Raw genomic sequence first — 17,689 nt, 5'->3', positions numbered from 1 at the left:
CATTCCTTGTGGCATAGTGCTCAAATTATTCTTATATTTTAAATATGGTTAAATTTAAAAGGCAAAAGAGAAAAAAAGAATACAAGCATGACTACACGAAATTAGTATTTTAAATGTAGGACTTGTTTAGAACTTGCTTCTGCAACCATATTTAATTACACACATCTTAATAATACTTCTTAAATTTACTACCCAGTTTTCCGATTGTTATTAAAACTGTTCTCAGAAACTGGGAATATCGCATGACTGTCTTTGTATTAGTCTGTTCTCACACTGCTAATAAAGACACACCAGACACTGGGTAATTTATAAAGGAAAGAGGTCTAATTGACTCACAGTTCAGCATGGCTGAGGAAGCCTCAGGAAATTTACCAGTATTGCAGAAGGGGAAGCAAGCATGTTCTTCTTCCTGTGGCAGCAGGAAAGAGAAAAGTGAGAACCGAATGAAAGGGAAAACCCCTTATAAAATCATCGGATCTCGTGAGAACTTACTATCATGAGAATAGCATAAGGGTAATTGCCCTATGATTCAATTACCTCCCACCAGGTCCCTCGCATGACATGTGGGAAGTATGAAAACTACATTCAAGATAAGATTTGGGTGGGCACACAACAAAACCATATCAGTCTTTTAAAAGGTAAGTGAGTTGAATCCATGTGTAGTAGAAGTCATTATGAATGCTTTTATTTTAGCCAGGAAATTAGCAATGAAGTTGGTAGTAATGAATCATCAGTTTTAAGTGTTATCTTAGGATTCAGACCACTTGATTCCTAAGATAAGAGCTTTGTGGACTTGATTAAGCAATGTCTTAAGGTAGCACAATTGGTATTGAAGGATATCTGGGGTGACCACAGTACCAAGTACCACATTTCATCTGGGGTTATTAAAAAGAGTTAGCAAATTGCTCGAAGTCACAAACACTTAGTAAGTCTCAGAAGCAGTATTTGATTCCAGGTGGGAGGAATTCTAAGTGGAAGAAAAACCTCCAAATTGAGTGTCCCCATACTTGTCCAAGGCACTGATATGGAACACTTAAAAATGTGGATCTTGAAGTTAGGCTACTTGGCTTAAATTCCCCAGGAAACCACTGGCCAGCTGCTAGCCTTTGCACACAGGTCTCTAAATTCACAGGCTAACATCCCCCTATCTGCAATTCCAAAATTCAGTAGCTTTGACATATCGAAGACTGTAGAGGTTTGGTACAAACTTACTTGGTGTCCTTTAAAATGAAATTTAAATTTTTTATTAACTCTGTTACCTATGGATATCCAAACGTTTCATACAGACCTGCTAATATTTTTATTCATATGTTTCTCAATATGTTTGACTGTACTGCTATAGACACCTCTAGAGTTGTTATCAAATAGAGTAAATGGATCACATCATATTTCTAAAATATTTTGTATGCTCTAGCACGTCTAGTTTAAATAATTCTGCATAATACATTTTTGGTCCTTTTTGATCAATCGTAGAATTGGAGGAAAAAAGTATCTCTCATATAGAATTTTCATGGCAATTAAAATAATGTAGATTAGTCACTGAGCTCAATATCTGCCTCTTATTTTAATTACTCAGTCTACATTTACTATCATTAATATACTCTCAGGGTAAAAGTCAAAACTGACTTGTAAAGAAACTCTTATAGGATATTCTAAATAACTTGAAATTTCTATCTGACCCAGATCATTGCCCTACTTCCATTTCTTTAGCATACAGATGGCCTATGTCTATAAAGAAAATCACATAAAATGAAAAAAATAAGGTTAACTTGAGATAGATAATCTTTCTCAGCATCAAGATTTATAAAAGAGTGGTATGATATCTTCAGACTATGCAAAGATTCCAGAACTACCTGACCTAGGGTTTTAATTTTTTAATTTTATTAATTTTATTTTATTTTTGTTTTTTTGTCAGGAGGTCAGGCAAAAATGTAACCATAAAGGACAAATTCTAAAATAAGAAACTCAAATCTCAAGTTTCAAAATAGGAAGACTTATTTGATGGTGAAAACTTGGAACAAATATAAGAAAAGTCAAAATAGATAACGCATGCTTGCTGTTTCTGTGGCGACAAAAGATCAAGTACTGAGTGCTGTACCCACTTGGAATAGGATAGGCAGCTGGTAAGAGGCCTCCTGATGGTCCCTGCCTCCTGGTACTTACACCCTTGAGTAATTCTTTCCTCTTGAAAGTGGGCTACATTTAGATGTTTCCTTCTCATGAAAAGAGTATGGCAGAAGTCAGTTTCAAGTATAGGTTGCAAAAGGACCATGTCTTTCATCTTACATCCTGTTTCTCCCTTGCTTGCTCTGAGATAAGCCAGCTGTCAGTATGTGAGCTGTAGTAAGGAGAGGCGTTAAGTGGAGAGGCCCTGAGTCCATGAGAAACTCAGGGCTTCTGCCTACCATCAGGTTTGGAATTCTGCCAACAACTGCATTCCAGCCTGTAGCTTATCAACGATCAGGAACCAGAGGCACTCAGCTAAGCAACATTTGGAATCTTGGTCCACAGAAATGGACAAGGAGCAAATGTTTGCATGCTTAAGCCATGAAGCTTTGGGATAATTGTTTACATGGCAATAAAATATATTTAACTATAGAGATAATGCTACATGTCTTCTGTTATGGAACTGAATATAATTTTTATGTATATGAATAAAGCTAAAATGGATAGTGTAGTTGGAGGTGACAAAAGAAATAGTATAGTGTGAGTTAAGTGCTGGTACAAAGAAATATATGTGTTCTAATTTTTAAATGGATGTTATAGTGGAGTAAAAATACTATTTAGAATTCAAAAGTTACGAAATGTAAATATAAGAATATGATTTGTCAATAATGAGCACTAAATGAAACCAAATAACATAAAATAGTGCACAAATAATGCATAATGAAACATGGATATTATTAAGAATAATAATGAAGAGAAAGAGGAAGGGGGAAGTAGCTAACATCACAATTTTGTTATTGCTGTATTAGTCAATTTTCATACTGCTATGAAGAAATACACAAGACTGGGTAATTTATAAAGAAAAAGAGGTTTAATAGACTCAGAATTCCACATGGCTGAAGAGGCCTCGCAATCATGGCAGAAGGCAAAGGACAGGCAAAGACACATCTTACATGGCAGCAGGCAAAGAAAGCACGTGCAAGAGAACTGCTCTTTATAAAAGGAACAGATCTCATGAGACTTATACACTATCATGAGAATAGCACAGGAACAACCCACCCCCATGATTCAGTTACCTCCTATCTGGTACTTCCCATGGGGAGTTTATGGGAGCTACAATTCAAGGTGAGATTTGAGTAGGGACACTGCAAAACTGTATCAATTGCTGTCCATCTTTTTAGCCCTTTATATTCATTAACTAATTCAATCCTCACAACAACCCTAGAAAAACTGTGAGATTGACTGATTGATTGATTGATTGATTGATTGATTTTGAGGTGGAATCTCACTCTGTTACCCAGACTAGAGTGCAATGTCATGATCTCAGCTCACTGCAACCTCTGCCTCCAGGGTTCACGCAATTCTCCTGTCTCAGCCTCCTGAGTAGCTGGGATTACAGGTGCCCACTATGAGGCCTGGCTAATTTTTTGCATTTTGAGTAGAGACGGGGTTTCACCATGTTGGCCAGGCTGGCCTTGAACTCCTGATCTCAGGTGATCCACCTGCCTCGGCCTCCTAAAGTGCTGGGATTACAGGCGTGAGCCACCGTGCCTGGCCCGATGTGTGCTATTTTTATCTCCATTTTATAGATGAGAACAGTAAAAAAAAAAAAGGTACTATACAATAAAACTCATGTCAGAGTTAATTATGTGCTCATAAAAATAAACCCTCAAATGTTCGTTAGAGTAAAATAAATTAACAATGTTAAAAAAAAAAAAAAAAAAAAAAAACAGAAAGAAAAGCACCAGAAAGGAATGAAGGATTTAAAAAGAGACTATGCACCCTTCCATGCTAATATATATATGTGTGTGTGTGTGTGTGTGTGTATATGTCAATGTCATATATATATGACATAATCAGAATCCTTCCCAAGTTAGGAAAAATCTGCTTTCTCCTTTCTCTATCTGGTATCTGGAATTCTCTCCCCAGCAGCCCTATCTTTACCCACATGCCCATCTTTCCTTTATCTTCTTACTGGTCTACATCACTTCCTCCCATGAACTTCTTTGAACACCAAAACTAAAATATCCTTCTTGTGGTCTCCTTTTTTCTCTTTAAATCTTTGATAATTCAGGTACATTAAGTTAATCATATCCCTCATTTATTAGTCATTATCTCTCACAAATTTATAATTATCCTCCTTTAGTGGTCTGTGAGTGCCTCTAGGTACTCAGTTTAGTTTATATCACTTTCATTACTTTTCTCTTTCGTGTTATCCTCAATCTCTATCTATTCCTCATTAGTCACCACATACAGTACTCTTGACAAGAACCATAATGGATTAATTTAGGTCTTGTAATTGTACCTATAAGTAGGATAAAAAGGCTTATTCTTAGAAAAAGAAATTCAATGCATTTTAAAAACTAATTCTAAGTAAACACAAAATATAGACTAAATGTTAAACTCTTTTGGGATTAAGAAGTTAGCTTATTCATTACTACCACCATTGATTGTATTAAAAATTGTATTCATAGGTTTACAGTAGCTATTTCATCTGCCATTTCTTTGTTGATGATAAAAAATATCTTGTCAGAAAGTTTGAGTCATAAATACATCAAGTTCACCACATAATTATTTAAGAAAAAGTTTAGCACATAATTATTTAAGCAGTAAAAAAATTAGGCAGTTCAGAAATATAAGTACATTGCAGAAAAATATGTTCCAAAATCAGACCATTTAGATATGGGTTTTTTGTTTTTTGTTTTTTCTTTGTTTTTGAGACAGTCTAGCTCTGTCACCCAGTCTGGAGTGCAGTGGCACAATCTCCGCTCACTGCAAGCTCCACCTCCCGGGTTCACGCTATTCTCCTGCCTCAGCCTCCCGACTAGCTGGGACTACAGGCACCCGCCACCACGCCTGGCTAATTTTTTTGTATTTTTAGTAGAGACAGAGTTTCACCGTGTTAGCCAGGATGGTCTTGATCTCCTGACCTTGTGATTTTCCCACCTTGACCTCCCAAAGTGTAGCTATAGGTTTTTTGGTAAGAATTTTCTTTGTTAAATAGAATCTTTATGAAAATTAATATTTTTGCAGTGGCAAAATAGTCACATGGGAACCATTATGATCATTGGTATTATAGGTGAAACAGTTCTGAATAAAGTTCAAAAGATGAGGAAAGAAAATATTATATTGTATATTCTGAGGGTTTTTTTTTTCTCTTTTATCCCTCAGACATACCTACAGTTGATAAAATGTCAAGGCTTACTTTGATACGTAAAGAACTGCAGACAGATGATATCTACAGAGGTAATCAAAAAGAAACTAGCAATAGTAACTAATAGCAGCACTTGGAGAAATTCTATGGTCCCTCCAAAGGAAAGTTGGCCTTAACGCTGGAAGTAAGCAATATATTTATTGACGTTGCAAAAGAAAAGGCACCATATACTTCTGATAAATAAATACAATTTATACATTTTTAATATGTTCTTTTGTTCAATCCTTGTTTACATAACTGAAACCTCAGGGCTTCAGAACTACATAAAACACCTATCCTTTTCATTTAGCATTTCCTATAAAGAAAATCATTTACAGTTAAAATTGTATGTCACACAAATCATTTTCTTAACAAGCAAACAAAATATTTTATTTTTTTCATCCCCTAGAATTTCTGTAAAAATGTTTGTGTCTCCTAAAAAGTTTGGAGCAATGTGATTTCACATGACTATCTGTTCTTTTGCCACTGTTATGTTTATGTGATTTAGTGTCTGTAGATGTAATATTGTTTTCATGGATGAAACTGACCATCCATCTCTTTTTTCATCCTTCCCTCAACTTTTTCCAAGAATAAAAATGAAAGAAAAAAGATGATCCTTGAAACAAAGTAATTAGAAAAAATGAGTTTTACTGTGAAATTTATTTCATATGACTGACGAAAAAGAACAAAAAACTAGAAGAAATACTGCAAGTATGCTATCATTACTGAACCTAATAGAAGTCCCATACTGAACTGCAAACTTTCAGCTACAAAACCATTTGAATCCAAACTGATAAAACAGAAAATATATTAACATACATTTCCCTATCTGGTCAGAATAAACTTTCTGAAAATGGATAAATACTGAGAATTAGAAAAAATATTAATTAGCCTAATGTGATAAATATATATTTAGTATATAGGCTGACCAATAAAAAAAGCCAACATATACCCTTCAAGAAGCTCTTTTGTTCATATTCCCTGGTAATAAACATTTCAGGTGCCAAAAAATTCAATGAAGAAGCTTGAAATCTATATTTTGCACAGAAATCTGTTTGGGGGGAAAAAGGCAAATTTAAGCCTAAAACAATAGCAATTTTTAAGAAGACAAAATTAGAACAAACTATGGAAGTCTAGAAACCAAAATGTTAAGTTTGTAGATGAGGAATCAGATACCCAGTGAGATTAAATGACTTCATTAAAGGCATGGGCAGCAAATTCATTAAAATCCAGATTTCTCAGTTCAAGTTCATGTGGTTTTTACTTGTTCAAAGAGACTGTTCTATTTCAGGACCAGTAAAATTAGGTAGAGTCCTGAAAATAATTCTTTAGGGAGTAGTCATTAACATGCTTTGTAGTTTCTAATATACAATGTTAAAGCAATTTCAGAGTAAGTCACATATAAAAGATAGTTTGCAAACTTAAGGGGTAAAAACTAATCTTTGAACAAAAAAATTTTTGCAAAAAAGTTGAAAAGTTTCATCTCTTTGTGAATAACATCTTAGTTGAAATAATTGTCCACTTTGTCCACTGAAATAATATATTTTTCTCTACTATGGGACATGTTCTACATACTTTTAAATATATAAAATGAGAAAATGTGTTATAATTCCAATATTCCTTAAAGATTTCTGAAAAAAATGAGAAAAATATTCATAAAGTATTGGTTTTTCACTGTAGGATGAAAAAATGAAAATATAACATAGGGAAAATGAAAACTAAAACACATAAATTTGTTATAAATATAAAGACTTTCATATGCAATAGTTCGGTGGTGTATAAAACACAATTACGTAATATCCATTCTAAACTCCCAAGTAGAAAACCTACATTTGAAAGTAAGTGTGGATTTTTAAAATGTAAACTATAGATGTAGCAAATATATTTTGAAGGACAGAATATCCAATTGTACTATACAATAAATATCTGATATATTAATATTTAGAATGTATTTTTAATCTATGTAAAATGTTATATTCAGTCATGACATACCAATTTATCATGCATTTCCATGCCATTACTAGATATTCTTGGACCTCAAAAATGAACCAAACAATGAAACAACAAACACACATCTGTTTTCAGGATCTCAGACCTCAGGATCTATTCTAGGGAGTAGACAATTACCAGGAAAATTAAATGAAAATAGAACATGATAAGTAGTGATGAGTATTAAGGAGAATCTTCAACAAGGAGTGACAGAGATGCTCAGTGGGAAGGTGTAAATTTTAGGCATGGGGTAAAAAGGGACTCACTGGAAGGGTGACACTGAAGTCAAGAGGTGGCCTATTGAAGAATGTGGATCTCTGGGGAAAACATTAGGCAATGGAAAGAAAAAGTACAGTGTAAGGAGATGTTATGGAAAATGGTTTATTTAAGGAACAAACAGCCAACAAAGCAGTGCATCTAAAGAGGTTAACAGGCAGAGAAAACAATGAGAAGAAAAAATATCATGAAGTTCTAGAGCATTGTAAGGATGTTTAACTATGAGGAACCCATCGCAATATTTTGAGAGTAATGGCTGTCAGCATTTAGTTGCATTAAAATTACCTGAAAGGACTGTCAAAAATACTGCAGAGCTCTCTCTCCAGAATTTCTGATTCAGTAGTTCTAGAATCTGTCTCCGGAATGTATTTCTGGATCAATGGCCACACTAAATATCATGGGCATGGAAGAGCAACATGACATGTTTTAATCCAATTTATCTGGTTTACTTTTGGCAATAGACTAAAGCAGGTCAAGGATAAAGCAAAGGTGGCAAACTTCTTTCTCTGAAGATTGTGGCTGAATTTAGTTTCAGGTTTACATGGTTTAGTTGTATTGTGTTTGTGTGTGTGAGTAGTGTGTGTGTGTGCTTGTGTGTGTGTGAGTGTGTGCGTGATTTTCAAAAGACTATAGAGGCTACTTCTAGGGCAATCCTCAATCATGGTGTAGACTCCGTGTTCACCTTTTTTTGCAGAAACGCATCCTCAGGGACGTGTTGGGGTTTCACCGTTCCTGGGCTGAACATAACTCAGAGGCTTCTGCACAACCTCAGGCCAAAGTCTCTGAGCCATTTACTCCAGGCAATCAGTTTGTCCCACTACCGGATAAAGTTAGTGTTACTTAGATGTCTAGATTGTAAAAAAATGATTACTTTCTTGAACCTCTGGCTACTTTCTTGAAGAAAGTCATCGTATTTAACATTAGGTGGTCTGATATGTGATGGACATGCAAGCCTAAATGAGACTTTGGTAGGACCAGTGAAACCTATGGCCAGTCAGTCTTTGAGGTTTCTGGGGAGATACTCATTTTCACTCAGTCTTGAGCTCTAGAGAGGGAGGCCTTGCTTTCCGTAGTCCACCACCTTCGGTCATGGCTTGGTAGAATTTGTGACAGCCCTTGCGAACCTCCAAGAGGAGTTTAGCTGGCCATCCTTCTGGATTACTTGAAAGACTCATTGGCCATCAACTACGGGCACAATTTTTGTGGCTCCTGCATCAATATATCCTGGAAAGTTCTAGATGATACCTTTTCCAGTTCTGTCTGCCATTTTTACTGCCCAGACGAGAACTTCAGGCAAAATCCCTAGCTTAGTAATTTGACTGAAATTGCTACGATATGCAGATCAGGAAAAAAACAACAAGAAAACACAGGATAGAATACCAGGTGAATATTCAATCAAGAATATCAATATATACCAAGAATACCAAGAATAAATATAATTGGTTTCTGACTTTTCTCTGTGAAAGGGACCTAGAGGTTTTGTAAATACAATGAAGTTTCTCCTCAAAACAATGAAAGCACTACATTTGCCCCATTAAGAATGCTGCCTCCACCACAGGAAAATTCTTAAATGTAGCACTGAATTTGAAGATCAGTGTGGAAGGAATTGAAACAGTGATAAATTTGTAAGCCAACACATCAGTGGAGCTGAAAAAAATGTAGGAGAGAAGAAATACATTCTGAATTTTAGCAAGTTAAATTGTTTTCACTGAGTGATCAAGAGACTATTATTAGGGAGATGCAAGATGAAGGGATGGAAATTATAAAAACGTAAAAACCTTACACAATTATCAGATCATGTATTCACATTAAAATATCTAGTAAGGGAAGTAGAAAGCACATATGTGCACTCTGAACTGGAATTACTGAAGTTACAAGTATTTGGCTGAATGACAGAAACTTAAAATATTCTGATTTATTTTTATTTTGATTAAAAAATATGAATTCTGTCTTCTACAATATTCTGGGCTGGACAAAATTATTAAGCTATTTCAAGTAGATGTGATTCTGTATCTTGAAACAGCACATCCTCAGCTTAACATATTTCAGTACAGAAAAATTATGTAATATGGAAAGACAAAACACAATCTTTATTATAAAACAAGAAAGCTTTATCTCTGCTCTGCTCTCCAGCTTCTAAGAAATGTAATTATGGCAGACATTACTGGGAGGTAGAATTGAGTAACAAGCCTAAATGGATGTTGAGGGGTTCTCAAGACTGTCTTGCTCAGAAATGACAGAATCAGCTATTATTTCTGGGTGATTCTTGGGCAATCGGGGGATATGCTCAGGGCAGTTATATTGTATTGAGTCCTAAGAGAATCCAGCTTCTTCCAATATTAAGACCCAGGAAGATGGGCATTTTTCTATACTATCAGTTTGGTGAAGTTCCCTATAATATTAAGAATTTATAGACTTCTTCTGTATACTTTTAATGATTATTTTACAGAAGCCCTTTGACATTATTTTTGTAGTAGAACAGATTTCTGGAGCTCTTAAAAATTTCTTTGGTAACAGACTATGGAAGACAAAGTACCTGGAACACAACTGTTTCTTTTCATTTTCTTTCCATTTGCAAGTATAACTTAGCCAATAAATTTAGTCTCAGTAATTTTGATTAAGTTTTACACCTTAAAAACCAGAATAGTTTCTTTTTCCTCATTTTCAGCAACTATAAAAGCATGGTAGCAATACAAATTTCATAGATACTTTGGGTGTCGATCATCAAGTGTTTTGAGATTTTGAGATGAAATATTTGAGATTTATATTACTTAGCAAATTTATACTACTATAATTTTATGTGTCAATGTGGCTAGGCTGTAACAAAATATTTAATCAAACAGTCTAAATGTTGTTAGTGAAGGTATTTTTTAGACAAGACTAATATTTAAGTCAGTAGACTTTGAATAAAGCAGATTATTCTTCATAATATAGGTAGGCCTCAACCAATTAGTCAAAAGATTTAAGAGAAAAAAAGACAGAAATTTCCTGAGGAAGTGAAAAATCTCCCTGCAGTCAACTTTCTGGAGACGGGATCCTCGACATCAACTCTTCCTTGGAATCTCCAGCCTGCTGCTATTCTCTGCAGATTTTGGACTAGTGAGCATGTGCAATCGGGAGAACCAATTCCTTATAATAAATCTATGTATATATCCATATATTGATATATGCACACAGACATATACATAAATACACACATATATTCTATTGGTTCTGTTTGTTTATCAAACCTTGATTAATACAACATTTTGTACCTTTTTTAATTAAAAAATACAATATGGCTGGGTGCGGTGGCTCATGCCTGTAATCCTGGCACTTTGGGAGGCCGAGGTGGGCACATTACGAGGTCAGGAGATCAAGACCATTCTGGCCAACATGGTGAAATCCCATCTCTACTAAAAATATAAAAATTAACCAGGTGTGGTGGCGGGTGCCTGTAATCCCAGCTACTCAGGAGGTTGTGGCAAGAGAATTGCTTGAACCTCACTGTAGAGGTTGCAGTGAGCTCAGAGCACGCCACTGCATTCCAGTCTGGTGACAGAGCGAGACTCCATCTCAAAATAATAATAATAATAATAATAATAATAATAATAATGAGCTTGTATGGTATTACTTATTTAGACCTTCTTTTCTGAAAATTTGAGCCTTTAAGAAGCCGTCACAGAAGAGAAACACCCGTCCTCCATGCCTTGATTTAAAATAGTCAAAGCAAACAATCAGTGATTTTGTTAGGTGGGAAGACTTTTAGATAGAATCACTGATCTAAAAAAAAAAAAAGACTCAGATAATCATGAAACATGATGAAACACTGCTACATAGCATTTAAACCTGAAATTACAACGCTTGCTAGGAAATTATGGACACCTATACATTTGAATTAAGATATCTCAGGGGAGCCTCAGGAGTGGGCACAAAATGATCTGAAAACTACTTCCAAGTTGTGCTACATCTCACCCTGACCAGTCCTTGTGTATTTTTCCACTATGATTAAATAGTGTTAAATTACAATGCATATTGATCTTTGTGATGACACTTCACAAAGAATATTAGTCATACCAGATAAACATATCTTTTAAAGTTGTTTAGATCCATGCCCTTTGAAGCAATTTTTTATGGCTTGATAAGATGAAAATAAAATCAAGATTTTCCGCTAACAATAAAAACTTAAAGCATATACCTCAGCTTTGGATAGTGGTTTTAAGAATTTGAGGGATTTGGCCGGGCACAATGGTTCATGCCTTTAATCCCAGCACTTTGGGAGGCTGAGGCAAGTGGATCACCTGAAGTCGGGATTTCTAGACCAGTCTGGCCAACATGATGAAACCCCATCTCCACTAAAAAAAAATACAAAAGATTAGCCGGGCGTGGTGGCTGGAGCCTGTAATCCCAGCTACTCGGGATGCTGAGACAGGAGAATTGCTTGAACCCAGGAGGTGGAGGTTGCAGTGAGCCAAGATCATGCCACTGCACTCCAGCCTGGGCAACAAGAGTGAAATTCTGTCTCAAAAAAAACGTATTTGGGGGATTCAAATAGTATGTTTAAGGAATAATTATGAAATTCAGTGTTAATAAAGCCCACAATGTGAAATAAATAAATCAATTGATGTTTAAAAGAGTTATGAGCCCAAAAAAACACCAAGTGTGATGAACAAGAGATTGTTAGTATTATCCTTTTGGAAAAGGCTAGATGCAGGAATCTACATAAACAGAAATTAGTCAATTAAGGCAAAATAAGCTACAATTAGCTATTCTTCTCAATATATTGCTTATTAAAAAAATAATAGGAGGAGGTCAATAAATTGTGTCTGTTGACTGTTACTTCTCTTATGTACATCAGAGCCCTTAACCACTTAATATATTTTCTAGCATAAAGACCATTGCAAAACTGCTATTCGGTTCCCCATTTGGTAAATATGAAAGTCATGAGCAATCTTCCTTTAACTGCCTATTGCATACATGGTACTTGATGGTAGTAAGATATCATCAAGACCTTAGTTTGCGGAACCATTAGACTTAATGCCGAAGTAAGTGTGTGAACTCACAATAGTAGCCACCTCTCAACCCCTCTAGTTGCTACTGTTGGATATTCATTTGGATTGTGTTATTTAGGCATGTAATTGCATTTTATGTGGAATCATTACAATGCATTCAATATTATTGAAAGTCATTTGTGGCAACAAGAGTGTAAGTGGTAAGACTGAATTTATGCTTTGATTATCTGATATCAGATTTTCATGCAAACAACGACATTATCTGCACAGTACAACTTTTCCTGACTTTGCCCTTTTTCTCTCTTCATTACCTGCTAGTTTACTTGCAAAGCGTTTTTGCCATCTGCAATTGGTGGCTACGGTCCTATAATAAATCAGAGTTCTAAATAAGAACTTTTCAAACAAGGATTCAGAGAATTTGGTATCTTGGCTTGTCAGATACAAAGCTTTGAGGATAACTTGTGTACTTTACTATTGTATAAAGTAGAAAAATTGAGAGTTCCAGAACCCAGAAAAAGAAAAAACAAAACAAACAAACAAACAAAAACAAAAAAGAAAGGATGAGAGCTAAGACAGGGGAAGTCACAGAGAGAAATACAGACAACAAACTGGGTCCTATGTACATTTGTCCTTGATATTCAACCATTTTTCTTGACTTGAGTTTTATGATATGTCCAAGAATATTTTTTATCTTTCTTAAGTCACATGCAAATGAATGACACTCTAGACACTGTTATTTCCCTCATTCCAAAACACAATCATTGGCTACAATTGAGAAACTTTCAACAATATTTTTACCCACAAGAGGAAATATAACATGACTTTTAATAATAGGCAGGCAATCACTTAAGATGTTGAGAAAAGTTTTGGCCATCCACTTATTTTTTAATGCTGTATTCAGAGGGCATTATTTGATGTTGAAATTCTAATTTTCATGTATCTGTACTTGTATGCTGGCACAGGCTCATATATGTTATTGCTCACTACTCATCACTTCTTGTGACTATTACTTCTCTTGCATTGGACCTGATCATTGATTTTTCATGCCAATAATGTACGATTCTTTAAATAAACTAGGGAAAGGATTGACCCACTTTCCTCGATCACAGGCAGGGAGATATTCTTCACTTTCTCAGTCCATCACTGGGTAAATCTGGAGTGGTTCTAACACCTCAGCACATTTTTCAATGGGGCTAAAACTAGAGCCCTGAGTTAATGTAATATTGCATTTCAATCATCATCTTAGTTTGTATTTTTATATTATTAATTTTGAACAGAGTTCAAACATAGGAAAAGTTTTCACCCACCACCATCAATATCAAACATTGTTTCAGGAAGATGATAAAGTATGATCAGCGAGATGATGTAAACTTAGTGGAAATGTAATTTACGGTTTTATTGTATCTGCAGTAAGATTATAAAGTCATTCATGTATATGATGAATACAACATGATGACATGGGTTGATAGAGGAGGAGAATGAGGCAAGATACCTCAGTCTTCAATAATGGATTTTTTCATTAATCTGTGTAATGTATGAAAAATGTCTTCTATATTTTGGTTTTGACTTTTTCATTTAATTAAACAATATATAAAATATTTGAAATTCATTTTACAAAACAGTATATGAAGTATGATTTCGTGCTTATGTTGTACAAAATAAATTTAAAATGCTAAAAAGTGTTAATTTTCTATGCACAGACACGTTTTCCGAATATCTAAACTTTTATTGTTTATATTATTTTAACTTCACTCTTATGAATACTTTCTGTTTTTAAGACAAAGGTATTAGTCCATTCTCATACTGCTATAAAGAACTACCTGAGACTAGGTAATTTATAAGGAAAAGAGGTTTAGTTGGCTCATGGTTCCACAGGCTGTACAGGAAGCCTGGCTGGGAGGCCTCAGGAAACTAACAATCATGGCAGAAAGTGAAGGGGAAGCAGGCACATCTTACATGGCCAGAGCACGAGGAAGAGAGTGAAGCGGGAGGTGCTACACACTTTTAAACAACAAGATCTCGTGAGAGCTCACTATCACAAGAACAGCAAGGCGGAAATCAGCCCATGATTCAATTACCTTCCACCAGGCGGGGGACACAAACCCAAATCATATCAACAAATATGCCTTTCATAAAATTTAAAATTAAGTCAAAGACAAAATAACAACATTAGTGAGAATGAATGAAACAGGCAATATCATACATGTGTAGGATTTTCTGGTATAATAGATAAAACAGTTATTGTATGCATGCAAATTTTTACAATATATTTTATTTGATACTTACATATTATACACTATAGATAATGTATAACATAAAATATATAAAATTTATTGCACATATTACATATATTGTATATATTATTCATATATATTAAAATAAATACTATATGCTATTACAATAGTCTGTGATAGACAAGTTGTGTGTAAATAATTAAAATATTTAAAGAGAGATTTGAAGATATTTTTGAAAAGCCAAATCTCAATTAATTTCTCTCTAAGGGTTTAATATAAATATCACCAGAAACCTTTGAAAAATGTTTTAGTAGATTTTTACACATTAAGAACAAAACATGATTACGCAACTTTTAAGATGGTTTATAATCGCACATTTTAAAATACATACATTGAAGAACAATATGAGGGAGCCAGAGCTATGGAGATAAAAAGGATAGAAAGAAGGCCAGAATGTTAATATACTAAAGGAAGCAAATAAATATTGAATAATTACTGTGGTTAAATTTGTGAGTACTTTAATCCCAGTACTTTTCTTGGTTTTACTTCTTTAACAGTTGTGTGTCCTTGAGTAAATTGCTTAAGTCTCTGCTGTAGCTTCTTTTTATATAACATAAATATAATTATACCTAACAAATGGAGTTCTCTTGAAAATAACTGAGAAAATATAATGCAATTGTGGTGTAAGGATATATACATAACATTGCTTTTTCTTTCCCGGTTCCTGGTTCCTAACACCCATAGCCCTTGTTATAATTGTCTTTCGTTACAACGTTTTGTGTGCCTGGCCTCAGGAGCAGGCCTCAGGAATGAGAATCTCTCTGACCTCCTCCTGCCCTCCTTTCACCTGCCCCATAGCAGGACTTTAAACTTCCCCTGCCTGCCTTTCTGATTGCAGGTCATAAGACTCCCATTCTAGAGAAGAACCTGCCCCATACCCTTGGAGAAGGAGTGCTGCCATCATGAAGCTTCCATGCAAACCCAGGAGGACTGGGTTCAGAGTGCCTCCTGATAACCAAACCCATAAAGGTTCCTGGAGGGCGGTGCACCCGGAGGTGACATGTAAGTGCTGCCCTGTCCCCCATACTTTGCCCTGTGCATCTCTGCATCTTTATCTTTTAGAATATCCTCTAGAATAAACTGGGAAATGTCAGTGCTTCTCTGAGTCCTGTGAACTGCTCCAGTAAATTAATCAAACATAAATAAGGGGTTGTAGGAAGCCCAACTTGAAGCCAGTTGGTCAGAAGTTGCAGAGGCTTAAACTTGTTACTGGTGTCTGAAGAAGGGTCAGTTTGGGGGACTGAGACCCCAGTCTGTGGGATCTGACATTATCTCCAGGTAGATATTGTTGGAATTGAATGGAGGAAACCCAGTTGGTGTCCACTACAAAACTGATTTCTTGCTTGCTGGTGGGAAGATATCACTACATATTTTGAGGTCACAGAAGTCTTCTATGTAGTTGTGTTGGTGTGAGATTACAGGGAACACACAGTTTGAGAGCTTTTCCAAAACTACAACACAGTATAATTCAGTAGTCCAAAAAGAAAGCAAAAATAAAAGTTCAATACATAATTACAACAAAAATATTTTTTCTACATCATTTGCATTATTTTTATAATTAGAAAAGATACCTGAGCTAAGGTTATTCTATCATTTATCTAATATCAAGTTTCTTCGATATCATTGGTTCAATTTAGGATTTGGAAGTATATTTTGCCTCACTGGCAACTCACTATTGTTAGTTGCAGAATTCTTATCATGCTCGTGATTGGTCAATGAGTTCCACTATGTGCTTATATATTTGATTGTATTTTTACATATAATTTATATTAAATGCTTTATGTAAAGGTAAATTCTTGCTACTACTTTTGCTAAGGGAGAAAGGCCATAAATCAGTAGATTAGGCCTGTTGATGGCCCATTCACACAGTCATATGCTGCATAATGACATCTCAGCCAAGCAGGGACTATATATACAATGGTGGTCTCATAAGGTTACGATGTAGCTGAAAAATTCCAAGCACCTTGAGACATCATAGCCATCTTAATTTTGTAGCACAATCCATTACTCACGTGTTTGTGGTGGTGATGCTGGTGTTAATAAACCTATTGTTCTGCCAGTGGTATAAAAACAGGACACATGAGATCATGGACAGTCCACAATACTTGATAATGGTAATAAACGATAATGTTACTAGTTTATGTATTTAGCATATTTTATTTTTATTTTATAGTGCACTCCTTCTACTTATAAAAATTGTGAACTGTAAAACAGCTTCAGGTGGTATTCCAGAAGGAAGCATTATTATCACAGGAGATGACAGCTCCATACCTATTATGGTCCCTGAAGACCTTCCAGTGGGGCAAGATGTGCCGATGGAAGACAGTGGTAATGATGATTCTGACCCTATGTGGGCCTAGGCTAATGTATGTGTTTGAGTCTTAGTTTTTAACAAAACAGTTTAAAATTATTTTAAATACAAAAATAAGAATAGGAATATAAAGAAAAAATATTTTTGTAAAGTTGTATGATTTGTGTTTCAAGCTGAGTTGTTACAAAAGAGGCAAAAGTTTAAAAACAAAGTTTTAAAGTTTATAAAGAAAGAACAGTTTAAATGAGCTAAGTTTAATTTATTATTGAAGAAAAAAAGACATTTTGTGTATCCTAAGTATACAGTGTTTATAAAGTCTATAGTAGTGTACAGTAATGTCCTAGGCATTCACATTCACTCACTCCTCACTGTCTGACACCCAGAGCAACTTCCAGTCCTGCAAGCTCTACCCATTGTAAATGCCCTATACAGGTGTACCATTATTTGTATTTTATGTTATATTTTTATT

General features: G+C 35.0%; 1 long non-coding RNA gene across 1 annotated transcript in view; it reads right to left on the bottom strand.

The window, feature by feature from the left end:
- The window catches only part of LOC140711466 (uncharacterized), a 113,046-nt gene that overhangs the window by 25,749 nt on the left and 69,608 nt on the right, over positions 1–17,689 (bottom strand). Inside the window, exon 3 of the long non-coding RNA XR_012092680.1 lies at positions 337–409. This is a non-coding gene — a long non-coding RNA (uncharacterized lncRNA). The remainder of the gene's footprint in view (positions 1–336; positions 410–17,689) is intronic.

This window comes from Chlorocebus sabaeus, chromosome 3 (genome assembly GCF_047675955.1).
Source record: "Chlorocebus sabaeus isolate Y175 chromosome 3, mChlSab1.0.hap1, whole genome shotgun sequence".
NCBI classification, from domain to species: Eukaryota; Metazoa; Chordata; class Mammalia; order Primates; family Cercopithecidae; genus Chlorocebus; species Chlorocebus sabaeus.
Note: the sequence above shows the minus strand (reverse complement) of the source record. Positions and strands in the feature narration are given on the sequence as shown.